Raw genomic sequence first — 27,780 nt, forward strand, 5'->3', positions numbered from 1 at the left:
CCACCTGCTCCATGTGTGTGAAATAATTCATTCAAATCTCTCACCTGCAGAGACATCAGTGCATTCCCACTGGGGAGAGGCCAATCACCTGCTCAGTGTGTCGGAAAGGATCCACTAGGTCCTCTGAAATGCTGAAACACCGAGCTCACTCTGGGGAAAGGCCATTCACTTTCTCAGTGTGGGGAGACATTCACTCAATGCACTACCTGCAGTGACCCCAGAGAGCTCACTCTGGGGAAAGGCCATTCACTTGCTCCCAGTGTGTGGGGAGAGATTCACTCAAATGCATCACATGCTGAGACTTCAGCGAGCCCACACAGGGGAGAGGCCATTCAGATGGTCAGTGTGGGAGAGAGGATTCAGTGATTCATCCTGCCTCCCCCCCCCCCCCCCCCCCCAGTGAGCCCACACAGGGGAGAGGCCATTCAGATGGTCACTGTGTGAGAGGGGATTCAGTGATTCAGCCTGCTCCCTGAGACACCAGTGAGCCCACACAGGGGAGAGGCCATTCAGAAGCTCAGCGTGTGAGAGGGGATTCAGTGATTCATCCTGCCCCCCTGAGACCCCAGTGAGCCCATGGGGGAGAGGCCATTCAGATGGTCAGTGTGGGAGAGAGGATTCAGTTATACATCCTGTCCCCTGAGAGCCCAGCAGGGTAGGAGCTTTTTACCTTTCTGTGTGACAAGGGATTTGTTGGGTCTTCAACACGACTGAGAGCCCAGAAGTGCACACAGGGAAGTGGTCATCCCCTGCTCTGTGTGGGGTAGAGTTCACACATCACTGCAGGACTCTGATTCTGATGTTACTGTCCATCAGAGTCAGGACTGGACCTTGCACATGATGACACTGTTGGAGTATTGATGTTGTGGTTGTTAATCACATTAACTGGGCTGGAGTTGACTGAACTTACATTGTCACTTTCTGAACCTCAGGGTGTCTCTTTGGGCAGTAAGTCTCCACAAACAGTCATGTGACAATGAGCAGGGGGCCATCTATTTTGATTTAAATTGATTGTAGCACTGCTGCTTCACGACATCATGTACAAGGTTGGAGTCCAGCCTTGGCCAACGGCCTGTGTGGAGTTCCCACATTCTCCCCATGATAGTGTGGGTCCCCTCCAGGTGGTCTGGTTTCCTCCCACAAGCTAAAGATGTGCAGGATCAGTCGTGCTAAATTGCCTACAGTGTCGAGGATTGTGTAGACTAGTGGATCAGCCATGGGAAATGCAATGTTACTCTGGATTGCTCTGGGTGGGATGCTCTTTGGATGTTTGGTGGGATTTGATGGGCCAATGCTCTCCTTCCACACTGTAGGGATTCTAGTCTATGATTGAGGATAAAGGCTATAGAGCAGGGTGTCTTTGGAGATGGAGCATGTGGTGTGTATCAATGCTCTTGATGCCTTTAGATAGAGGTGGGCACCCCTTCATCTCCAGCGCTGACCCCTCACCCCCAACTCTACTTTGATTTCGTCCTTTCCCACTCTCCCACTTGTAATGGTTTGCTTTGCCCATAATGGGCTTTGTTTATAAATATTCAATTGGTTATTCAGGTGGTTTACTGCTATAATGGCGTAATGATGATTTTGATGGTGGGAAGGTTGCTGTGATAACACTTCTGGGTCGGAGAAATGGGGAAAAAAGAAAACTCCACAGCTCACAGGACGAGAACTGAAAAGCAGTTAAATCAAACCAAAGGTTCCGACAGGGGGTGAATATCTCCTGGAGTTTGAGAAACTGGAAAGTGATGGTGTCCGGGAGTCTCGGGATTTTGTTTTATACGGCGTTTGAAATGTTAAAACTGTTATATTCAGATCGTTTTGTTTCTTTTCTTTTCGTTTTATTTGTCATGGAATAAACTCTTACATTTTTTAAAACCAAATTTACAAACTTTGCATTAAAGACAAATGTTAAACAAAGTCCATCAAACCATCCCTCACTGAAAACTGATCTGGAAGCGCAATCTCCCGGAGAGTCCCTGTCCTGCCTACTCCTTCCTACCCGGGCTCCATGGTTATATACAGAGCTGGGAGATAGGGGCAGGAGGGGGGCTTTCGGCTTTTCAATCCTGCGCCACCATTCAATGGGAAACAGCTGACCATCCAGCTCAGTCTCCTGAGAAGATCGTAGTGAGCTGCTGTCTTGAACCATTTGCAGTTCATTTGGCGTAGATAGACCGACAATGCCGTGAGGGAGAGTGTTGCAGAATTTTAGCCGATTGACTCTCAGTCTTTGGTTCGTCAAATGCTGGTTTACTTAATCATGATCTGCACATGATTTTGAGATTTCAGTCTGTAAATCTTCATCATCTAGCACCCTGTATAAAGGAATATGTACAGATTAGAAATTCAGAAGACAATTTTAGTTTATCTGGAATATCTTTTTCCCTGTCTTTCTCTAAAGCTGTAACCCACTTACTCTCTCCCACCATTCTGACTCTGCTACCCCAAATGTACACCCTCCCCATTCTCATGGAGTTGCTGATAAACAGATCCATGCCACCGCTTCCCGTCCTGGTTTGACTCTGCAACCTTTTTGGGTTCAATTCCTTTCCCTTCAGTTGCTGCAAGTCAATAATGTAACAGCAGAATGAAACAAAAGGGAACAGACAGGGAGGTGGCTGATCCTGGACAGAAGAGGAACCTTCAGTCTGGGAGAATGGGTTAGATCCTTCTTGGTTTCCCATAGGTCGATTCCCAGCATTATGACGCATTGGGGATGTAACTTGGTCCCACGTGGGTGTGGTGACACCTTAATTCCCCGGCAGATCAACACTAAAAGCGAATGTGTTCCTCCTTCAGCCAATCACAGTGTGAAGTCCTTTCCGCTCGGTACCCCAAAGCACATGCTCCAAAATCCGCCCACACTCTGTACATGTACAGTGCCGGGTTTCCCCACACACGTGTGGTCCCCTGCCTCAGGGATTGTGGGAGTTATAGTCCCCAGGAAGCTACTTGAGCCCTGTCTCTGGAAAGTGAATGAAAAGTGTGGGCTGGAGGGTGTTGTCTATCAAATCCCCATTCAGACACACAAGACACGTAGGCTGTCATTGGGTTTCACTGAGACATTCGTTTCCACGACCTGATTTCTGACGTGAGGAATATAGATTAAGCAAATTGGGTGATAGAGAGGTTAATAAGGAGAAGCAGATTTTAAGCAGAGGTAGTTGAGTGGTTAGCATTGCTGCCTCACAACGTCAGCGATCTGGGTTTGATTCCAGCCTTAGGCGACTGTGTGGAGTTTACACATTCCCCTGACGTCTGCTCCAGTTTCCACCCACAGTCCAAATCTGTGCAGATTAGGTGGATTGCCCATGCTAAACTGCCCAGTTTCCATGCATGTGCTGGTTAGGCAATTAGCCAGGGGAAATGCAGGGTTACAGGGAGTGGGTCGGTCTGAATGGGATGCTCATCATAGGGTTGGTGTGGACCACTATAGGGACTCTATTCTATTCTCATGAAGAAGAATGTACTTATCTCGATGTGTTGTGAATCTGTGGAATTCCCTATTCAAAATGCGGTGGATGCCAGGACAATGAGCAAATTTAATGGAGAGATACAGATTTTTAATTTGCAATGAGTTGAAGAGTGAGGGAGAGCAGGCAGGAAAATCCAGCTGAGACAGAGGTGAGCTCAATTATCACTGTATTAAATGGTGGAGCTGGTTCGAAGGGCTGCATTGCCTCTCCTGTGCCCAGTGCTTATCTTCTTACAGTAACAACTGGAAAGCTGAATCCAAAACTCACCACCTTCACCAAAGGAGATTTCTGGAAAATGCAGGATAGTCAGGTGGATTAGCATTTCAAACTTAGAAGATGACGTAGCATATAGGAGATAATGATTTTGCAATTCTAAACTGAGGGGAGACAGTGATTTGTGATTTTAGATTGTGTAGTACATTCACACCGTCCAGAATACTCTGTCGTGAATATCTATCCTGTATTTTATTACAAAGCCAAGGTCTCTGACAATGAAAACCAAAACACTCAGCTAACATTGTCTCACCTCGTAATCTGATAAAAGACTTGTGATAAGTATGGTCAAATTTAGAATACAGTTGGAAAGCGGGAAGATTAAATCCAATCCAGATCCTGTGCTTAAACAAAGGAGACTACAATAGGATGAGGCAGGAGTTGGCTAATGTAGACTGGAAGCAAAGACTTTACGGTGGGACAGTTGACGGACAGTGGAGGAATATCACCGAATTTTTCAAACCGCTCAGCAAAAGTATATATCAGTGAAAAGGAAGAACTGTAGGAAAAGGAGTAATCTGCCATTGATGGCTAAGGAAATAAGGGAGTCTATCAAATTGAAATAGAAAGCATACAAATTGGCAAAGACAAAGGAGAAACTAGGAGATGAGAAAAACTTTAAAGATCAACAGAAAGCTAGATGGGATTGGGGGAGAAAAGTGATGAGCAGCTATCCCCAGGGACAGAATAGCAGTTTACACGGCTAGAGGGGAACCTATTGTGTTGGGAACATATGGCCTCTGGAATTGTTGAAGCACTTAACTGTTACTACAGAGATAATCCTGATCACGTTACAAATCACAGCACACTCCAAAAGCTTGTACTTCCAAATAAACCTGTTGGACTATAACCTGGTGATGTGTGGTTTTTAACTTTAACCACCCCGCTCCAACACCGGCTCTTCCACATCAGAATCCTGACAGACAGCCCCACTGAAACTGAAGTGCCTGTCAGATACCTGACTGAGCCACCGGGGCGTGGGGGAGGGGTATGTGGTTTAACCACAAAGTGTTGAGCTGAACTCGACTTTCTAACTGCCGTTGCCATGGAGATAATAAAGAGAGACAGCGGCCATTCAAAACCACAAACCACAAAGGTATAAGAATGGGAGCGGCACATCGGATAGGCGGGGAGTTACCTGATGCTGCCTGGAGGTGTTCTGCATGTACACTATCCAGGGAACTGCCATGTCTCATCAATAAAGACTCAAAGAAGACCTCTCAGAGTTCTGTGCCTAGTTATTCCTATCCAGCAGGGTTCAGGAATATGGGTACACAGCAGTCAGTCTTCACAGTGGAGGGTACGAAGAAAATGCCAGTAATTGATAAGGATACTGAGGAAGGTGAGGACCAAGAAACAATCATTATCACGAAAGCGTTAGAGTTGGACAAACAAATGGAGCTAAAGGTAGACAAGTCTCTTTGCCCTGATGGAATACATCCCAGGGTGCTACCAGAGATAGCGGGAGAAATAGTAAATATACTTGGAGTCAGAGTCCTACAGCAGAGACAGGCCCTTTGGTCCAACATGGCCCATGCCGACCAGAATGTCCATCCACGCTAACCCCATTTCCATGCACTTGGCTCATCTGCTTCTGAAACTTTCCTATCCATGTATTTGTCGAAATGTCTTTTACATGTTGGTAACAGACCCGCCTCAACCACTTCCACTGGTAGCTCAGTCCGTATACATACCACCCTCTGTGTAAAACAGGTGCCCCTCAGCTTCCCTTTCATAATTTCTCCTCTAACCTTAAACTGATGCCTCCACTCCTTGATTCCCTGGGAAAAAGACTGAATGCATTCTCCTTATACAAGCCTCTTATACACTTCCAGAAAAGATCCCCCCTGTTTCCTCTGCTCTAAACAAAATAAAAATCCTCACTTGCACAACCTCTCCCGCTAACCCAGACCCCTGAGCCCTGGCAAAAATCCCTGTAAATTTCTTCTGCACTTTTTACAGTTTAATAATTGAAACCTACATTACATTCATCAGATTTCCAGTGTTTCCCAAAGGCACTGGAGCCGACGTGACAACGCCAATGGATTAAAAGCCATGATCGATAATTAAGCCCTTTACAACAGTCCCGCTTTCATAGTTTTTTTTTCCATGGTGCAGGTATCGTGGTGTCTTTCTGGTTGCATGATTAATTAAAAACTTGTCCTCATACAAAACAATTCTGTAGCTTAATTGTTCCTGGGAAATGTGCCATGTTTTTCAGACTTTTAAAAACAAATGAACTCTCTCTCCACAGTCACCACACTAACACGGACTTAGCTGCGTCTCAGTAATGTTTCCCGTCACACTGACATTTGAAATATTCGCCCATGGACAGAATACACACCTTTCCTTCCACATGAAAAGGCCAATGATATTCAGATCGGCACGGATCAAGTAACCATCAAAACGGAACAGGAAGTTCAATTTGAATTTCTCATCCACAAATCCGCCCTTTCAGAACCCTACAATAGAGAAAACAGGTCACCACCGTTAGCACAGGATGGAAATTCATAAGACAATTATAGTATTACATTGTAGTTTCTTTGTTTTCCCCAAAGCTGAAAATCTCAGTCTCACAATTGCTCTCTTCTGTGAACTGAAATCCAAACCAATCTCCTCACTCCTTCCCACCACACCCAGTCACCACACCCAGTTCTAACACTCTCTCCTCTCTTTTCATTCAGTTTCCTCGCTCCTGCCTGCAGACTAAGAACCAAAAAGTGGGCAGCACGATGGCACAGTAGTTAGCACTGCTGCCTCACAGCACTAGGGTCCCAGATTCGATTCCAGCCTCGGGCTCATTCTCTCCGTGTCTGCGTGGGTTTCCTCCGGGTGCTCCAGTTCCCTCCCACAATCCAAAGACTGATAGTGCAGGTCAGGTGAATTGGTCATGATAAATTACCCATATGTTAGGTGCTTTAGTCAGAGGGAAATTAGTCTGGGTGGGTTGCTCTTTGGAGGGTCCGTGTGGACTGGTTGGGCCAAAGGGCCTGTTTCCACACTGTAGAAAATCTAATCAAATCAATGAGTCTGACTCAGAGCCTCGTGGGTGTTGATGAATACTTCCCCCACCTCCCAGGGGTCCTTCCTGGTCAGACGCACATTGATTTTATTCCCCTCAATCTGGAACGTCTTACTCATTTCCCCCACTCCGACCTCTGATGAGAACCATCCTGCACACACTGTCCAAATCATATCTGGTTGAACTAAAATGAAACAGATTAGAACTCTAATTACAGGTCCACCCCTGTCCCTTTCCATAACATTCCTGAATCATCATAAGAATGCTTCCCCATTGACACTTTGGCCACTCGTCAGGATACCAGGGAAGGGGCCATTCCGCTGGGTCCTGTTTTCAGAGGGAGGAACTGCCAATGACAGATTAATCCCACACACCCACAGCCTCCCTGGCACTGACCCATACTGCACATTCGCCAACAATTGCCCAGCACTGCGCCTGTGCACTGGTCTCCCCTCCTACAGCACATGCTCCAGATCACACGGGAGCCTGGGTGATTGACAGCAGCTGCTGCCCAATAGGGTGGAGGGGGCGGGGCTGGAGGACTGGGACAGTGGGATTGTAAACAATGAATGAATGTGGAGGACACTGGGGGATGGACAGGTCAGTGAGGGACAGGATCAGTGCAGCAGCAGGAGGGGATCCTGGACAAACTGAGCAATGGGAGAGTCTGACAGGAGAGAAACTACAGGAATGTTCTGGTTCGAGGCTCAGGCAGGGACAGCTGGAAGACAATATGGCCTGGTGGCTTGGGCACGTTTTCTAATCAGCCTCTTCAAAGCCGCTGTTACCAAACCCTGAACCCAAGAGGGAGATGGAGTTTAATTTAGATAAATGTGAGGTGCTGCATTTTCGAAAAGCAAATATTAGCAGCATGTATACACTTAATGGTAGTAAGGAGACTATCACCACTTCTTTGTGGGCTAGTGGAAAGAAGGGAAGATTTTCTCAATCTCACTCACATGGAAACTCCATGAACTCCTCCCACTTACTTTCTACGGTGGGGATGGGGACAGAGCAGATGGGAGTGGGTTAGGGATATAGGGACTGCCTTTCAAATGGAACTCACCTGTGTTGGTGATATCAACAAGACTCAATACACAGTCACTAACATAAAGCTGGCGTGCGTGAACTTTATCCAGAATATTAACATCTATAACTGGGTGACGCAGACCCCAATGTACAGAGTTAAGTCCTGGATATTATAACAGCTTTGTGTGTGAGAAATCACATCTCATGAACTTGAGTCAATTTTTTTGAAGTAACAACAAAGTGGATTGATGAGGGCAAAGCGGTGGAAATGATCTACATGGACTTCAGTAAGGCGTTCAACAAGGTTCCCCATGGGAGACTGGTTGGCGAGGTTAGATCTCATGGAATACAGAGAGAACTAGCCATTTGGATACAAAACTGGCTCAAAGGTAGAAGACAGAGTGTGGTGGTGGAAGGTTGCTTTTCAGACTGGAGTCCTGTGACCAGTGGGGTGTCACAAAGGATCGGTGCTGGATCCACTAATTTTCATAATTTATATAAATGATTTGGATGCGAATATAAGAAGTAATGTTAGTAAGATGACACCAACATTGGAGGTACAGTGGACAGTGAAGAGGATTATCTCAGATTACAACAGAATCTGGATCAGATGGTTGAATGTGCTGAGGGCAGGCAGATGGAGTTTAATTTAGATAAATGTGAGGTGCTGCATTTTAGAAAAGCAAAATATCAGCACGGTGTATACACTTAATGGTAAGGTCCTCGGGAGTGCTGCTGAACAAAGAGACCTTGGAGAACAGGTTCATAGCTCCTTGAAAGCAGAATCGCACGTAGATAGGATAGTGAAGAAGGTGTTTAGTATGATATCCTTTATTGGTCAGAGCACCGAGTATAGGAGTTGGGAGGATATATTGCGGCTGTACAGAGCATTGGTTAGGTCACGCTTGGAATATTGCATGCAATTCTGATCTCCTTCCTATCAAAACAATATTGTGTAACTTGAAAAGGGTCAGAAACAAATTACAAGCATGTTGCCAGGGTTGGAGGATTTGAGCTACAGGGGGGAGGATGAATACACTGTTTTCCCTGGAGGTTCAGAGGCTGATGGGTGACCTTTTAGAGGTTTATAAAATCAGCAGGGGCATGGATAGGGTAAATACACAAGGTCTTTTCCCTGCGGTGGGGAGGAGGTACGATGGGAGGTTGGAGACAGAGGGGAGAGACCGAGAGCGGAGGGTGACCGTTATTTTGTAGATTACAACGCAACCCTGTTCCTGTTTTCTCCCTACCCCCTTCAATCTCTCCGAAGGGCTCAGAACAAGTGCACAGTCCTTGGAAAGTAGAGCTTCAGGGCGATCAAGTGCTGAAGGTTGTATTTGGGACGCTGACCTTTATTGGTCTGTGCACTTATTAATAAATGGACCTGGGTTCAATTCCACTGTCTGGATTCATGTCTGTGGCCACAGACACGCCTGTCTCCCTGGCTACTGGATCCCCTGTCACTATAGCTCTGCCATTCTCCTTCCTGCAGTTCTTTGCAGCGGAGCTATCTGTGGTGTCATGTCATCATCTGTTGCTGATTTCCCCTGAGACCCCAATCCACCTGTTCCCCACTTGTAGAATCCCAAGTGGTGCACAATATCTGTCTGAGAAGGGGAACGATGACTGGGGAGTCCTGCACTTCCTTCCTGAGCCTTTTACTTGATCTGATGGTCACCCATTCCCTTTCTGCCTGTGTAACCCTCACCTGCAGTGTGACTAACTCACTAAATATGCTGTCCATAATATTCTCAGTATTGCTCCACAGTGAGTCCACTCTCAGTTCCAGGTCTGAAAAGCAGTTTCCCAGTAGTTGCACATGGGCACTCTTCCTGCACACATTGCCGTCACGGGCACTCTTCCTGCACACATAGCCGTCACGGACACTGGAAGCGTCCCTTATTTCCCATATTTTGCAAGAGGAGCACACCACTGGTCTGAGGTATGCTGTCACAACGTCTTTCTAGTTTCAGCTAGTTACTCCAATTAAGAGAATTTAAATGACCTAGCAACCTTCCTTCACTGCAAACATTTCCATTATAATCAAAAGCCCGATCTTTACTTAAGACGACATTTTACACTTTTAAAAACTGTTTTAAAAAAAACTCAGCAGGTATCGCTTACAACTTGGCTGTTCCCATTGGGACCATGTGAATTTCTGAATGGTCTGAACTAAAACTGAAACTGAGGTTCACCTTCTTCCTGTCTCACCTCGCTCTGTTTACACCCAACTCCAAAACACTCTCATTTATGCCAAGCAGCCCTCACAGTGCAGCCCTGTCATTCTCATTGTCTGCTCCCACCTACACTGCCCTCAGCCTCCTGTACTGTTCCAATGCATCTCAATGGGAGGTCAGGAACAGCATCTCATCTTTCAATTCAGCCCTTTGTAACCCCAGAGTCAACATGGACTTCAGCAGTTTCTGGATGAACAGACACTTGTGAGAACCTGGAACATTTCACCTGAAATGGTGCTGGAATTTGAGTCCACAAGGAATTTTATTGAGAAGTTTGCAGGGAATTGAAAATAAGGAGTTTACAGGTTAACATCATGAAGTGGGTGATTGGGTCTAAATCTGACAGTTCCTAGAAAGAGACGAGGTATAATTTGGATCAATTTGTTCTCCATCTCAGGCTAATACCCCCTTCCACATCTGCAGGGTCCAGAATTGAGCACAAACCCCAAGGGTGATCCAACCACAGTTTGAACATCTTTCTTCTTTTTGCTTGAAAAAAAGATACTTGCACACAGACAGAACAGACACAACTTTCACCTTCCACAGTTAAATGTCAATGGTATTCAGATCCTGATGACCCTGCTGATGATAGAAAATTGCTTTTGAGATCCCTGTCTCAATTATTCTCAATTAATATCCTATAAAATGAATTGAAAAAACAAAACTCACAGTCAGTGCAGGCTGAACAGTAAAGACAAATATTTCTCTTGGTATGTGTTTGATGTTTAAATGCTCCTCTTCAAAACAGCCGCACCCACCCAGGAAGAGGACATGTCCATGTGCCTCTCTGTACCTTGCCCCCAATAAAGATGGCGGCCATAACCCAGGATCTATCAACGCCTGAGGGCCACAGCCATTTTCCCTTTTGCTGTAAACGTGGGACCAAGAGTTCTAATTCAGGCCTAACTACATGTACAGGGTGTAATTAAACCCTCCCAGTCTAAACCGGATCCAACTCCCCTTTCCTGTTTCCTCTTCCTGCACACACCAAGGGTCATTCTAGGTCCAGTGACCCTTCCTCAGAACAGATGGCAGCTGGGAAAATTAGAATATCTACAGTGTGGAAACAGGCCATTCGGCCCAACAAGTCAACATCCATCCTCTGAAGAGTTTCTCAACCAAACCCATCCCCCGACCCTATTATTCTACACTTCCCCTGACTAATGCACCTAACCTCTACATCCCTGAACACTACGAGAAATTCTGCTTGGCCAATTTACCTAACCTACATACCTTTGGACTGAAGGAAATAGGGGTATAAAGAGTAGATAATAGGTGAGGTCAGTGCCCAAAAGAAACAGTAACATTTGGAAAGACAAAGGAGTGGATAACAATCTGGTGGGAGGGTGCTTGGCTGTTAATGAAGGGCACAGGAACCTGTGTCTGGCAGCATCTCAGTGGAGCTGGTGGAAATGGCAGCTGATGATCTACGTTCTGCTACAAAAAAGACCCTGAACTTCCAGCTGCCTGCTACTTTAACACACGAGTCTGTACCCTGGCCAACATCTGTCTCATGCTTACTGCAGTGTTCCAGTGAAGCTTGATGCAAGCTGGCAGAACACTCCAGGACATACCAAAACGCCCCGTATTTCAAGGACTGCAATTTCCCTTCCTGTGTGGTCAACAACACTCTCCAGTGTATCTCCACCACTTCCCACACCTCTGCCATTGAACCACACCTCCAACTGCAACAAGGATAGAACCCCCTAGTCCTCACCTTCCACCCAGATACAATGTACCTGCAATTGCACCACCTACAATCAGATCCCACCAGAGGTATATTTCCCTCTCCATTCCTTTCAGCATTCCACAGAGACCATTCCCTGTGAATTCCCAGTCAGATCCATCCACCATCCACTCCCAGCACCTTCACTTGCCAATGCAAGAGGTGTAAAACCTGTGCCCACATCTCCCCCTCACCCCCAAAGGATTCTTCCACATCCAGCAGAGATTTTCCTGCACATCCAACCACCTTACCTATTACGGCCTTTGATTTCGGTGTGGTCTCCTCTCCACTGGGGAGTCAGGACACCAACTTGCGGAATGTGTCAGTGAACATTTCTGCGATGCATGCACCAACCAACCCCACCATCCTGTGGCCGACCACTTCAACTTCCCCACCCACTCCGCCAAGGACATGCAAATCCTGTGCCACCTCCACAACCAAATCCCAGCCACCCGACGCCTGGAGGAAGAAAACCTCATCTTCCACATTGGGACCCTTTAACCACAGAATCAAGGTTTCCTCATCTCCCCTCCCCTGCCTTAACCCAGATCCAACCCTCCAACTCGACACCACCCTCTTGAACTGTCCCACCTGTCCATCTTCCTTTCCAATTATCCACTCTACCCTCTCTCCATTACCCTCCATCTATATCTACCTATTGCCTTCCTAGCTCTCTTCCCACCATCCCCACACATCCCTCTTATTTATCTCTCAGCCCTCTTACTACTCCCCCTCCCCCACCAATCCCGGTATTCCTGATGAAAAGAATATGCCCAAAATGTCAATTCTCTTGCTCCTGAGATGCTGCCTGACCTGCTGTGCTTTTCCAGCGCCACACGTTAACGCAAGCTGGAAGAAAAACAACTCATCTTCTACTTGTGGACCCTGCACACCTCTATCCCCAGTATCAAATTCAATAATTTTAGGTTCTGAACTCTCCAATGTCTTTGCGCCCGAGCCTTTTACCCCACATACCAGGCCTTGTTATCACAGCCTACCATTACACATTACCTATGGTTTGCCACTAACAGCCCCCATAAACAGCTATTCACCCTCCACCAGCCAAATCATTATCCATTCCTTTGTCCAACTGCTCCCATCTCTTTGGACTCGATCACCACCTATCATTTACTCCTTACCCCTACCTTCTGCATATAAACTGACATTTCTTTTCAGTAACATCAGTTCTGAGGAAGGGTCAGCAGATCCAAAATATTAACTCTGATTTCTCTTCACAGATGCTGCCAGACCTGCTGAGCTTTTCCAGTCCCTTTTGGTTGTTGTGTGAGATTTACAGCATCCGCAGTTCTTTTGGTTCGAATTTACAAGGAATTTCTAATTCAGGTCTAGCAGCCTAAAGCCATGTATTTATAAACACTCCCAGTCCACAATAGTTCTATTTCTTCCCCAGACTTTGCAGTCTCTCCCACTCCCTTCACACTCACTAAGTCCCCTCTCACCGTGACACTGCGCCTGCACAGCTTATGGCCACAAGTTGGCCTGCTGGACCCATCTCAATTCACTCCCATTGGCTGGAGGATGACGCCTATTCTCCTATTGGTCTGAAGCTGCTGTCAATCACCGGGGCCCCATTGTGACATGAGTGGGTTCCTCCCATGAGCATCGGATGCTGAGGGGTGACCTCATAGAGGTTTATAAAATCCTGAGGAGTATGGATGGGAAAAATAGACAAGGTCTTTTCCCCGGGGTGGGGGAGTCTAAACGAGAGGGTGTAGGTTTAAGGTGAGAGGGAAAAAATTTAAAAGGGACCCAAGAGGCAACTTTTTTCACACTGAGATTGGTACGTGTATGGAATCTTCTGTTCAGGGAAGTGGTGGAGGCTGGTACAATTACACCATTTGGCATCTGGATAGGTATGTGAATAGGAAGGGTGTTGGCAAATGGGACTAGATTAGGTTGGGATATCTGGTCGGCATGGACCAGTTCGACCAAAGGGTCTAATTCCATGCTGTATGTCTCTATGACTCTGCCCTGGGATGAGCTTCATCATTCACAGTGAATGGGGCAGTAACACTGAGCACAGGGGTTTGTGGCTATTCAGCCCATTGGGGATGTACTCTCTCCCGCTGGAGATGGTGCCAGTCTATCCCAACTCACCACCCATTTGTCTGTAGCCCTCCAAATCCTTCCTTAAAAAAGTTAAATTCCAAATTTGTTTTGACAATAACTACTGAATCTGCATCCAGCTCTCGGTCAAACTGTTCCAGATGCTAAGATCTTAGTGAGTAAAATAATCTTCACATTTTTAACCTGCATTATTTGCCAGTTATCTGAAGGTAGTTACTAAAAATTGTGACGTTAACAAATTCTCCCTCTGTCACTCGGTAAATTAAATATCCTGGAAACAATCCTGCTCCTGGTCGAAATCACTGCCTAACCTTCTCAGCTCCAAGGAGAATTATCTGACCTTCTGTTAACTCTCTATAAAAGAGAAACCCATCTTAATTTTAGTAGTGCCATAAAGATGTACAGCAGAGAAACAGACCCTTCGATCCAACGTGTCCATGCTGACCAGATATCCTAAATTAGTCTCATCCCATATGCCAGTTCTTGGCCTATATCCTTCTAAACCTTTGCTAATCACATACAACATCTCAAAGGCATAATTGGGTAAATGTACCAGCCTACACACTTCCTCTGGCAGCTCACTCCATACACGTACCATGTTCAGCTGGAAAACATTGCCCCTTAGATCCCTTTTAAATCTTTTCCCTCACACCTGAAGCCTGTGCCCCCAAACTTTGGACTCACATATCCTGGGAATAAGACCCTGGGATTTCACCCTATCCATGCCCCTCATAATTGTATCCAATGCTCCAGGGGAAACAACCCCAGCCTATTCAGCCTCTACCTATATAGCTCAAACCCTCAACCCTGGCAACATCTTTGCAGATCTTTTCCAAGCCCCTTCAAGTTTCACAATATCATTCCAATAGCGGGGAGACCAGGACTGAAAACAGGATTCCAGAAGTGGCTGAATCAATGTGCTGTGCAGCCGCAAAATGACGTGCCAATTCCACTACTCAATGCACTGACCATTAAAGGCAAGTACACCAAACACCTTCTTCACTACCCTGCCTATGATTCCACTTTCAAGGAACTATGAACCTGCACTCCAAGGTCTCTCTCTCCCAGGACCTTCCCATTAAGTATATAATTCCTGCCCTCATTTGCTTTTCCAAAATGGAGCACCTCACATTTATCTGAAATAAACTCGATCTGATAATCCTCAGCCCATTTGATTGAAGTCCCATTGTACTCTGAGGTAACCTTCTTCGCTGTCCAGTGCGCCTCCAATTTAGATGTCTACTGTAAACCCACTAACTATACCTCATATTCACATAGAAATCATTGATATAAATGTCAAATTATAAATGACAAGCAGTGGACCCAGCACCGATCCTTACACCATATTGCTCATCACAGGCCTCCAGTCCGAAAAGCACTACCCTCCGTCTCCAACTTTCCAGCCAATTTGTATCCAAACAGCTGGTTCTCTCCGTATCCCATGGTGTATAACTTGCTAACCAGTCTGTTATGTGGAACCTTTTTGAATGTCTTTCTGAAGTCCAAATTAGTAATTTATGTACAAAGCCATGCTGACTATCCCTACTCACTTCTTGTCTTTCCAATAACATATAAACCTGTCCTTCAGAATTCCTTCCAACACCTTGTCTGCCACTAACTTCAGGCTCACCTACCAGCCTTGGCCTTAACAGGAACATACTGTCTATGTACTCTTGTTGTCTCATTTTCACAGGCCTATGGAGGCAATGGCAGATGAGGACATGGAAACAGTCATTCTCAGTAAAGAGGTAATGTTGGGAAAGATAACAGCCCAAAAGTACATGGGTCTCCTGGCCATGATGGAATGCATCCCAGGGGACTAAAAGAGATGGTGAAGGGAATATTGTCCTTCATTGCCAGAGGGATAGTTATGCTGCAGCTGTATAGGGTGCTGGTGAGGTCACACCTGGAGTACTGTGTACAGGTTTGATCTCCTTATTTCAGCAAGGATGTACTGACACTGGATGGGGTGCAGAGGAGGGTCACTAGTTTGAGAGGGTTGGTATATGTGGAGAGACCGAATAGACTGGTACTGTACTTGTTGGAATTTAGAAGAATGGGTGGTTGTATTGGAAAAAATAAAACTAAGAAGGGAATAGATAAGATAGAAGCGGGGAGTTTATTTCCATTGGGGGAGGGGCGGGTCAGCCGAGAGAGCATAGCGTCAAAATAAGGGGGTATCTGATTTAGGACAGAGTTGAGGAGGAACTTCTTCAGTAAAGGGTTATGAATCTGTGGAATTCCCTGCTGAGTGCAGCAGTTGACGTTATCAACTTGAAAGACAAAAGATAGATTTGCAAACAGGAAATGAATTAAGGGTTATAGTGAGGGAGCAGGAAAGTGGAGCTGAGGCCATGAAAAGCTCAGCCCTGACCTTATTGAATGGCAGTGCAGGCTTGAGGGGCCAGATGGTCTACTCCTGCTCCTATTCCTTCTGTTCCCATGTTCCCACTTCCCAGCCATCCCTTTACCTGGGGGTTGCAAAGAAATATTGAAAGTTCTCGCCTTGTACCGTCAGAATTCCCCTTTGTCCAACTTCGAACACCAACTTTTAGATCTGGTCTATTATTTTCTGCAACTATTTTAAAACTACTAGAATTATCGTCAGAGAATCCCAAGTGTGGAAGCAGGCCATTCGGCCCATCACATCCACACTGATCCTTAGATCCTCCTACCTTACCCCTGTAACGCTGCATTTCCCATGGCCAATCCACCCAACCTGCACATCCCTGAAAACTATGGGTAATTTCACATGGCCAATCCACCCAACCTGCACATCCCTGAACACTGTGGGCAATTCAGCCTGGGTTATCCACCCAACCTGCACATCTTTGGACTGTGGGAGGAAACCAGAGCACCCGGATGAAACCTACACAGACAACCTCAATAAGGTGATCATCCTGTTCCTATTTCCCAGTTCCACCCAAGTAAGTTCACCGGGTGAACCTCCATGAATATCCTCCCTAAGCACAACAATAATGTTATCCCTAATCAAAAACACCATTCCACCTTCTCTCTTATCCCCCTTTCTATCCTTCCTCTTACATCTATTCCCTGGAACATTAAGCTACCTGTCCTTTTCAACCTAAGATACATTTCTGTAATACCCACTATATCCCAGTCCCATGTTCAAAACCATATCTTAAGCTCATCTGCTTTCCCTGTCAAACCTCTTGCACTGAAATAAATGCAGTGTGCAGTGCTATCAAAAGGACAGACTGATGGGCAGAGGGGGTGGGATGGCCCTGTTGGTGAGGGATGACGTTCAGCCCCTTGCAAAGGGGGAGACACAGAATCAGGAGATGTACCATTAGATTGGAGGGTGGCTAATGTTGTCCCAATTTTCAAGAAAGATGGGAGAGAGAAAACAAGGAATGAGAGACCGGTTAGCTTGATGTCAGTGGTGAGAAAGATGCCGGAGTCAATTATAAAAGATGAAATTATGGCTCATTTGGATAGCGGTAATAGGATTCGTCAGAGTCAGCATGGATTTCCTGTCGGAATGGCAGGCAGTGACTAATGGGGTACCACAAGGTTCGGTGCTGGGACCGCAGCTGTTTACAATATACATTAATAATATAGATGAACATATTAAAAGTAATATTAGCAAATTTGCTGATGACAAAGCTGGGTGGCAGGGTGAAATGTGAGAAGGATGTTATGAGAATACAGGTTAACTTGGACAGGCTCGGTGAGTGGACGGATGCATAGCAGATGCAGTTTAATGTGGATAAATGTATGGTTATCCACTTTGGAAGCAAGAACAGGAAGGCAGATTACTATCTAAATGGAGTCAAGTTTGGTAAAGGGGAAGTACAACGAGATCTAGGTATTCTTGTACATCAGTCAATGAAAGCAAGCATGCAGGTACAACAGGTAGTGAATAAAGCTCACTGCATGCTGGCCCTCATAACAAGAGGAATTGAGTATAGGAGCAAAGAGGTCCTTCTGCAGCTGTACAGGGCCCTGGTAAGACCGCACCTGGAGTATTGTGTGCAGTTTTGGTCTCCACATTTGAGAAAGAGCATTGTGGCTATTGAGGGAGTGTTGGGTAGGTTCACGAGGTCAATTCCCGGAATGGCGGAATGATCATATGTTGAAAGATTGGAGCGACTGAGCTTGTATACACTTGAGTTTAGAAGAATGAGAGGGGATCTGATTGACACCTACAAGATTATTAAAGGGTTGGACATTCTGGAGGCAGGAAGTATGTTTCCACGGATGGGTGAGTCCAGAACCAGAGGACACAGTTTAAAAATAAGGGAGAGGCCATTTAGAACAGAGTTGAGGAGAAACGTCTTCACCCAGAGAGTAGTGGGCACATGGAGTGCACTGCCCCAGAAGGCAGTGGAGGTCAAGTCTCTGGATACTTTCAAGAAAGAGATGATTAGAGCTGTTAAAGATAATGGAATCAAGTGTTACGGAGATAAGACAGGAACAGTATACTGATGGTGGACGATCAGCCATGATCATAATGAATGGTGGTGCTGACTCAAAGGGCAGAATGGCCTATTCCTGCACCGATTGTCTATTGTACCTTGTCAGTTCAACCTCATTCTGTGCCTTGCCTTGCCTGCCTTGCCTGTCTAACTTCTCAACTGTTCCAGCCTCAGACTTACCTCCTTTCTCACTATCTCTTTAGGTTTACCCCCACTCCCTCACTGGATTAATGCCTCCCAAGTAGCACTAACAAATCTCCCTGCTTGGACATTAGACACCTTCCAATTCAGGTGTAATCCATCCTTCTTATGCACGTCAATTCTACCCGAGCAGAGATTTCAATGATCCAAAAATGTGAATCCTTCTCCCCTGTATCAGATCCTTGGCTGCGCATTCATCTACTCTACCCTGCTATTCCTACTCTCTCTAGCATGTGGCACCGGGAGTAATCCAGATATTACTACCCACAAGGACCTGCTTATTATCCTACAGGCTAATTTGCTATATTGTCTCATCAGGACTTCATCCTTTTCTCTTATGTCATTGGTGCCAATGTACAGCGACCTCCCACTGATCATTCTCCCCTTTCAGAATATTCTGCAGCCTCAGAGCCATCCTTCACCCAGACAGTAGGGAGGCACCACGCCATTCTGATGTCTCACCTTTAGCTACAGAAACTGCAGTCTGTGCTGCAGACTAGAGAGCCCCCCATCACCATCGATCGCGTGGAACCTGATATACCTCACATTACACTAGATACTTGGCTGTCAGTGCGATATTCCCCTGAGAGTGTAACCCCCGATGCTTTCCAAAACAGTATACTTGTTTGAGATGGACATAACCACAGAAGACTCCTGCACTACTTGCCCTCCACTCCTCCCTTTCCGAGAGGAAACCCATCTACCTGACTGGATCGGCAGTTTTCCTAACTTTCTGAAACTGCCACCTATCACACCCCCCGGCTCCTGTAAATTCTTCATTACCTTTAACCATCGCTCCATCTGATCCATGAAATCCTACAGGATTTGCATCCTCACTTCCTGCAGACAATCAGGATCATTGAAACTTTCCTTAATCTCCTACATCCAACAGGAAGAGCACATCACTGTACGAATGGCCATCTCTGCACCTTAACAGTCCACAGACCCAGGAAAAGGCACACAGTCTTACAGCTGTACAAAACACTACTCTAGAATAAATTAGTACCAATATTTTATATTAAAAAACTTAATCAAAGTATCATAAGATGTGTATTTAAAGATATAAACCGTCGCCCTACTGAATGTTGTAGCTTTACTAAAATACAACAGACTAAGTTTTATCTTTGAAGAGACTGAAACCCACTGAGCTGTGAGTCACAGATAAACAGCACTAAACAGAACCTTCGGTCAAATTTGTCCATGCCGACCAGATATCCGAACCTAATCTTATCCCTCTTGCCAGCACCTGGGCCATATCCTCTAAAATCTTTCCTATTCATTTCAAGTATCAAAATGCCTTTTAAATGCTATAACTGTCAGCCTCCACCACTTCTTCTGGCAGCTTATTCCATACACGCACCACTCTCTGCGTGAAAAAGTTGCTCCTTAATTTCCTTTTATATCTTTCCCCTCTCACTCTCAACCTATGCTCTATTTCTGGACTCTCCTACTCAGGGAAAATACCTTGTCTGTTTACCCTCTCCATGCTACCAATGATTTTATCAACCTCTACGGAGGTCACCCCTCTGTCTCTGATGCGCCAGGGAAAGAAAGCCCCAGCCTTTTTGCTCTCTTCCTGCAGCTCAAACCCTGGCAATATCCTTGTAAATCTTTGTTGAACCCTTTAAAGTTTCACAACATCCTTCCTATTGATGGAGAACAGAATTGATGGAGAACAATATTCCAAAAGAGGCCTAACCAATGTCCTGTACATGACCTTCCAACTTTTATACTCAATGCTCTGATCAATAAAGGAATGTATTCCAAACACTTTCTTCAATATCCTATCTACCTGCAACTCTACGTTCAAGGAAATATGAACCTGCACTGCAAGATATCTTTGTTCATCAACACTATCTAGGAATTTGCCACTAAGTGTATCAGTCCTGTTAAGATTTGCTTTTCCAAAATGCAGCACGTCACATTTATCTGAATTAAACGCCATCTGCCACTTCTCACCCATCTGAACAACATCCTGTTGTAATCTGAGGTAACCCTCTTCGCTGTCCACTGTATCTCCAATTTTGGTGTCATCTGCAAACTGACTATCTATACCTCCTATGCTCATATCTAAATCATATATATATAAACGACGAAAAGTAGTGGACCCATCACTGATCCTTGCAGCACTCCACTGGTCACATGCCTCCAATCTGAAAAACAACCCTCCACCACCACCCTGCCTTCTACATTTGAGCCAGTTCTGTATCCAAATGGCTACTTCTCCCTGTATTCCATGAGACCTAACCTTGCTAATCAGTCTTCCATGGGGAACCTTGTCAAGCGCCTTACTGAATTCCATAGATCATGTCCATCTCTCTGCCCTCATCAATCCTCTTTGATACATCTTCAAATAACTCAATCAATTTTGTGAGACATGATTTCCCACGCACATCGTCATGCTGACTATCACTAATCAGTCCTTGCTTTTCAGAATACAACTGTGCAAGCTCAGTGGGCTGACGTGACAGAGCTGGGACTGAATTCCTTCTGGGGTGTTTGGGAGGGATTGGAAATAACTTGGTGTGTGCTTAGCATCCAAAAAAGAATAGTAAAGGAACTAATAGGATTCTCAAAATAATGTGATATGCAGTTGGTACTAATTTACAACAACAGGTTTAAACAGTGGAAGATGGAGTGAGAAAGAAACCCTTAATCTGTTGTACTCTGCATGGTTGCTGCATTCCCCAGAAACAGTGTCAATGTCCCAGGAATTCTCCTGCTGCACCATGGTTCCAGTCACACGCTCATCTACCTAAAACTCCGAGTTCTGTTCTCACTTGGGCACAGCACTGAGATTATTGCAGGGATTGCTACATCTGAGGTCCCGCTTGCTAACCATCCATCTGGTTCCCTAAATTCTGATTCCCAGACGACTTCACCCTTCCTACCCAGGTCATTCCTACCAACATGGACATGACCTTTGACTGCTCATTGACCCCAGACGAATGACCTGCAGACACCTTGATATTCTAAACCCCACTATACTGGAATTACAGAAACACTGATACCTTCTTCAATTTCCTGATCCCCTGTGCGTATTGCTTCTCCTTCCTTCTCCCCCCCGCCCCCCTGTACAGTCAGGCTGCTTGTGGTGCCGCAGACATGACTCCGACTTTCTTCCCTGAGCAGCCTGCACCTTCATCAGCTTCCAAAACAGGAAACTGAATTGGGAGGGAGATATCAAGATGTCCTTACATTCTCTGAATGTTTCTGTTCGATTGTCTAGTCCCTTATTCGCTTTCTTCTTCTCGGCTGTCCTGTCTGAAGGGTGATCTGCTCCCACTCCACTCTGCTCCCTCACAGGGTCACCGTCTCTGTGACTCCCAGGCACGATTAGGCCTCGATCCCTTGTGCTGATTAATATCTTCCCACCTTGCTGCCTCTGTAACTCCCAGGAATGATAGCCTCATGCTCCTGCTCCAAGTGACTCCCTCACACGGTCACTCCCTCTGTGACTAGGTGCTGATTTCGAGCCTTCTGCTCTGCTGTTTCTCCAAATCCAAGTCCCAGTAGGCCTCGATCGCTCGCTGCTGATTTATATTCACTCGCTCTGTGCTGCTCTGTCTTTGGTTATCTGCCCTTGTGACTCCCAGGTAATGATAGACCTCAAGCCTCAGTTGAGATTTATAACATCCCATTCCGCACTGCTCTCATACAGGATCGCTGTTGTGCTTGGAAAACAGTGGAAAAGAGCAGGATTAGACAGAGCAGAGGGTGTTACAGTGATTGGGCGAGCTGTATGGGATGGAACAGGTTATCTGGGGAGCTAGGCAGATCTGCAACAACTAAAGGAGGTTACTAGAAGTTACAGCGAGAATTGCAGGCACTGAAGAAGGCAAAGGAAATAGAGAGATGTTGGCTTGTTCATGATGGAGCTTTGTGGAGTCTAAAGGGCTTTTTCTGAGCTGCTTACAGAGATGTGCAGACATCAACAAATGCAAATTGATAGTCAGGAAGTGTTGTATGGTACTGGAGACTGTTGGATGTTACAGAGTTGGAAGACTTGCAGTAATTGGGGGGAATATAAACATTTGGAGCACTGGTGGTGTTCAAGGACCCTCAGGACATGAGGAGGTGCAGAGAATGGGAGCATTCCAAATACTGGTATTGTAGGGGCTGGAAGTCTGGAGATGGATAAGGAGGATGAAAAATGCCAATTTAGAATACACGACCATTGTAATCATAGAGATTTAAGGAAGGGAACCTGTGCTGTCATTTATTGCAGTTAGATGGAGAGTTACAGAAGCTGACGGGGTTACAAATTTAAAAAGGGAGAGAATTTAGGTGATCAGAAGTTTAAACAAGAATAAAGAAATTTTAGAGCTCTCTAGCGCAGGTAGGAATGGAGGAGGTGCGATTTTGTGAGGAACTATAAGAGTTATAACTCGGGGAGGCTGTCAGATATAAAAGGAAAAGCTGCGTTGTCTGTATGTAGTTACAGACATGAGGCGTGTTGTAGCGTCAGCTGGAGGGTATACAGATAACAACAGTTCAAACGGCTGGTGCAGTGGCTCTGGAAGGCAGCTCAGTAGGTAACAACAATAACTGCAGATGCTGGAAACCAGATTCTGGATTAGTGGTGCTGGAAGAGCACAGCAGTTCAGGCAGCATCCGAGGAGCAGTAAAATCGACGTTTCGGGCAAATGCCCTTCATCTTGAATACAGGCAGAGAGCCTGAAGGGTGGAGAGATAAGTGAGAGGAGGGTGGGGGTGAGGAGGAATTAGCATAAAGTACAATAGGTGAGTGGGGGAGGGCATGAAGGTGAAAGGTCACACACACACATACACACACAAACACACACACACATGCGTATACATACACGTTTATGTGTGAATTTGCACTTGCTCATTTGTATTTTCATATATAACCCGCTTTGTTCCAAATACACACAATTCGTAGACAATTGGTCATTGTGGTATTTATCGCCTTCTTCTTTGCAAATGAACCCAGTCTGACTCCAGATGAAGAGAAAGACAGACTCCAAACAAGACCTCATGACTAAAATGCATTGTTTGACCGGAGGGGTCACCACCTTTCCATCGATAATACCTGAAGGTATCTCCAGGCAACGACATGAAAGAAAAGCGGACACTTGCATATTAATCAAACAAAACCTACTCCTTCATTCTAATTGATTAAAGATTTAAGACCCAGCTTAGGTGTGTTCAATTAAAGCGCATGAGTTTACACCCTTTGATCTTTTTCCTTATAAATCCAATCCCTAAGTTCTTCCTCTCTCCCTAAGACCTGGTGAAGAAGCAGCTCTCAGAAAACTAGAGTTTTCAAATAAATCTGTTGGAATATAATCTGGTGTCGTGCAGATTTTGGCCTTGTCCAACTCAGTCCAAAACCAGCACCTTCATATCATGGCTTTTATTAGTTAGCCAATCCTCTCTCCAAGCACGTTTTTTTCCTAACATAATGTGCTCTTGTCTTGCATATTATTCGTTTTTGAGGCACGTTTTGCAATTGTTTCTGGAAGTCCAGATATAATACATCTATAGGATCCCCTTTATCCATCCTGCTTGTCACATTCTTTTAAGTGTTAGTCAAATCATTCAAACATGACTGATGCTTAGTAATACTATGTTAACTGTCATGGATCGTGTCTTGACTTTGAAAATATCCAGTTATTAGTTCCTTCATACCAGATTCTAACAATTTGTCTTCAATCCCAATAATTTGTCCAATACTTTCCATTCCCTAGTGAAGTTGGTTATTCTAAGTTCTTCCTTTTCTATAACCCGCACACTCTCTTTCAATTCCTGTGATACAGGCAAAAAGCTGTAAAAGATCTGCTCCAATTGCTGTGTAAGATGAATGAGTGGCTGATTGGACTCATTCTGTTCAAAGTTTGATCAGGGGTCGTGAGTGTGAAGTCATCAGATGGAAGTCATACCGAATGAATTTTTTTGATTTATTTCAGAGAGGTCATTTATTTGGTTTTTCAGCCAAGCCTTTGACAAAGCCCCTCGGGGGAAACTGATGAAGGAAGTACAATCTCATGGTATCAAGGGTAACTTGGTAAGTGGCATTCAAATTGTCTTAGTGGCAGGAGACACAGGGTGGTGGGAGAAGGCTGTTTGTGTGACTGGAGACCAATGTCCCCTGGTGTACCACAGGGATCAGTGCTGTGTTCCTTATTATTTGTGGTGTTCATAAATGATATAGATGTGAATGTGGAGGGGGGAGGGAGTGTGCGACAAATAAGTGTATGTTTGATACAATGATTGGCCGGGTGGTTGCCAGTGAGGAGGAAGGCCTGATGTTGCAGGAAGATACGGATGGAATGGTCAGATGGGTGGATCAATGGCAGATGGAATGTCACCCTGATAAATATGAGGTAATGCACTTTGGAGGAAGGAATGAGACAGGGGAGTATTCAATGAATGGTAGCACACTAGGAAGCTCAGAGGGTGCTTCGCCACACATCCCTAAATGGGACTGGACAGGGTAATGGGTTAGGTAAGAAGTCACATGCGACTGTTAGCATAGCTTTTATTAATTGAGACATAGATTGTAAGAGTTATACAGGACTGTGATTCGGGAAAGATGGAATACTGTGTACAGTTCTGGGAACCACATTAGAGGAAGGATGTGATTGCACTGGAGGGCTGCAGAGGAGAGAGACTGGATAAGCTCGGGTTGTTTACTTTGGAGCAGAGAAGGCTGAGGGGATGTGATTCAGAAGGATGAGGTTAAGCAGAGTATGGAGAGGGGAGATAGACAGCAGTTGTTCATTTTAGTCAAAGGACCAAGACGAGCAGCAGACATTTAAAGTGAAGGATTTGAAGTTTAGAGAGGATTTGAGGATTGTTTTTCACGCAGAGTGTTGGGTCAGGAATAAACTTCCTGAGAGGGTAGTTGTGATGGGTAATCTCACAACCTTTAAACAGCAATTGGACCAACACTTGGAGTATCATAACATTTCTGGCTATGGATCTCATGGAAGAAATTAGGACTAATGTAGATCATGCTTTTTTTTGAGGGAACAGAGTCCATGCTTCTGTGATTGTTTCATTGTGGAGGAAGGTAAATGGTGTGTTGACGTTCATTTTAGGAGGATTTATGTACAGAAGAAAGGGTGTGTCACTGTCACTGTACAGGACTTTGGGTTGTCATAAGGTTTAGCTACACATGATTCTGATTCTGGCATGTTCACCCACAGTCATCACTGAACCATAAATCGGCTTGATGGTAATGGTAGACTGACGGATTATCCTGGGGGATAAATTACAGATTATGATTGAATACAATTCTGCTGCTGCTGTGATCTACAGCGCCACATGAATGCCCCGTTTGAGCTACAATATCTGCAATTCAATTCTACTGACTGTCCCCCAGTTCACACCGAGACTTATTCACACATCAGCCCTCTACTCAGTGACCTGACCTGGTTTCTGATTTGGTAGCACTTCTATTTCCATATTCTCATTCCACTGAGGGTCTCTCCTTGATGTTATTGTCTCCAATTTATTGTCTTCCTTAAACCCTTTAACATATTCATCTGATTTTTTTTTCCATTCTCTTAATACCGTCATCTGTGTTAGATGTGAATGTGTTCCCTCTCTCTGGCCATGAGTAAGAGCTTTGTAGTGTCAGTGATGCCTGTCTTATGTAGATTCAGAGCCAATGAATGTGTGCCCCTAATGTTACTGTTCACTTTCCGGTGACAGCGCTCGATATCAGACAGGGCGTTCGAGCAGCTTTGACACACGTCTGTGGAACTTGCTCAAAACAGATATTGCTGAAGAAACAATGCAGGTCTGGCAATATCTTGTGGAGTGAACGTAAAGTTGACTTTTCAGGTCCAGTGACACTTCTACAAAGCTCCCAGTTTCACCATAATTATTTGCATTTTTCTTTCCAGTATCCATAATTATTTATTTAATTGAAAATTTTTTATGTGCCTATTCATTTCTTGAGAAACTCAATAGGTGTGGCAGCATCTGCAGAGACAGAGAAACAGAGTTAGTGTTGCAAGTCTAGTGTGACAATTCTTCAGAACAGAGAAGGATTGGAAACTGGGCTTTTTAATCCCTTGAGAGAGGTGAGAGGATGGGTGATGGGGAAAAGAGGGCATGGCAAAAGACAAACCGGCTTTTAGCAGTGGTGAACGAGAAGATGATGCGAACTGGCTTTAAATTAAGATGTGAATGGGGAAAGGGGTTCTCTCTGTTGAGTGCAACATAAAGAAGACACAATCACAAAAGCTCATAGGGAGGTGAGGAGGGAGAATGCATGAAACATGGAGGACAGCCATAATGGGTTCAGGCTGTGAAGTTATGAAATTGAATATTAACTCCTACGGGCTGTAACGTACCAAAGTATAAAATGAGGTGCTATATGAGCTTGGGTTCTGTTTCAGTGAGACTTTGCAGCAGCCCAGGAACGAAAAGTTAACATGAGAGCGAGGTCGATTATTGAAATGGGAAGCAATGACAATGTCAGAATTATTCCTCCAGAGTGGGAGTGTTCCACAATGCAGTCTCTGTTTGGTCTCCCCAATGTAAAGAAGACTGCATTGTGAGCAACAATGACAGGAGACTGGATTGAAAGAGTACAAGTGAAATGTTGCTTCACCTGGATGTTGTTTTTGGGGCCTTGGACAGTGAGGAGGGAAGAGGTGAGTGCGCAATTCTTGCAGCTTCTGCAATTGAACGGGAAAGTGCCATGGGGAAAGTGGGGAAGTGCTCGGGGTGATGGAAAGTGTCACAGAAGTCCCTGAGAAATACTGACATTGGACAGGAGGAGAAGATGTGTTTGATGGTGCTGTCCTGCAGGTAGTGGTGGAAGTGGCGGAGGATGATTCTGTGAATGTGGATTCTAGTGCAGTAGGAAGTGAGGGCAAGGGGAGATCTATCATTGTTCTGGGGAGGAGGGGACGGAGTGAGGGAAGACAGTGGGCGATGGGACAGTCACAGCTAAAAGCCCTGTCCACGAGAGTTAGGGGATTTCTGGTTTGAAGGAAAAGGAGGTCACGTCAGAGACAGCTCACTGGAATGTGGCATCATCAAACAGAAATAACAGAGACGGAGAAACTGGGAGAATGGGGTCAGCCTCTAATTTGAAGATTTCTGTCTCACATTTGGTCTGAAGCGGGATGTGGAAATAGACCCAGAGGAAGGTCAGTGGGTATGCACGGGCAGACATTCAAGCAGATATCCCTTAACGCTCAGAAATTATAGTTTCTGTTCAAAAAGAAGGACTTGATAAGGAGATGAACCACCTATGGTTGACAAAAGCTGTCAAGGATACTATTCAACCACAATTTAATAAGCGTTA

General features: G+C 45.2%; 1 long non-coding RNA gene across 1 annotated transcript; it reads right to left on the minus strand.

The window, feature by feature from the left end:
- Positions 1-24: 24 nt before the first annotated feature.
- On the minus strand, positions 25-19,409 carry LOC148139454 (uncharacterized). Its single transcript, XR_015753548.1, has 3 exons — positions 19,275-19,409; positions 6,094-6,211; positions 25-2,315 (listed from the first exon to the last, which is right to left on the minus strand). It is a non-coding gene; the product is annotated as an uncharacterized LOC148139454 (long non-coding RNA).
- Between the last annotated feature and the right edge of the window lie 8,371 nt (positions 19,410-27,780).

Source organism: Chiloscyllium plagiosum, unplaced genomic scaffold (assembly GCF_037043375.1).
Source record: "Chiloscyllium plagiosum isolate Xiang-an unplaced genomic scaffold, Cpla_swu_hap1 HiC_scaffold_38, whole genome shotgun sequence".
In the NCBI taxonomy this organism is placed as follows: domain Eukaryota; kingdom Metazoa; phylum Chordata; class Chondrichthyes; order Orectolobiformes; family Hemiscylliidae; genus Chiloscyllium; species Chiloscyllium plagiosum.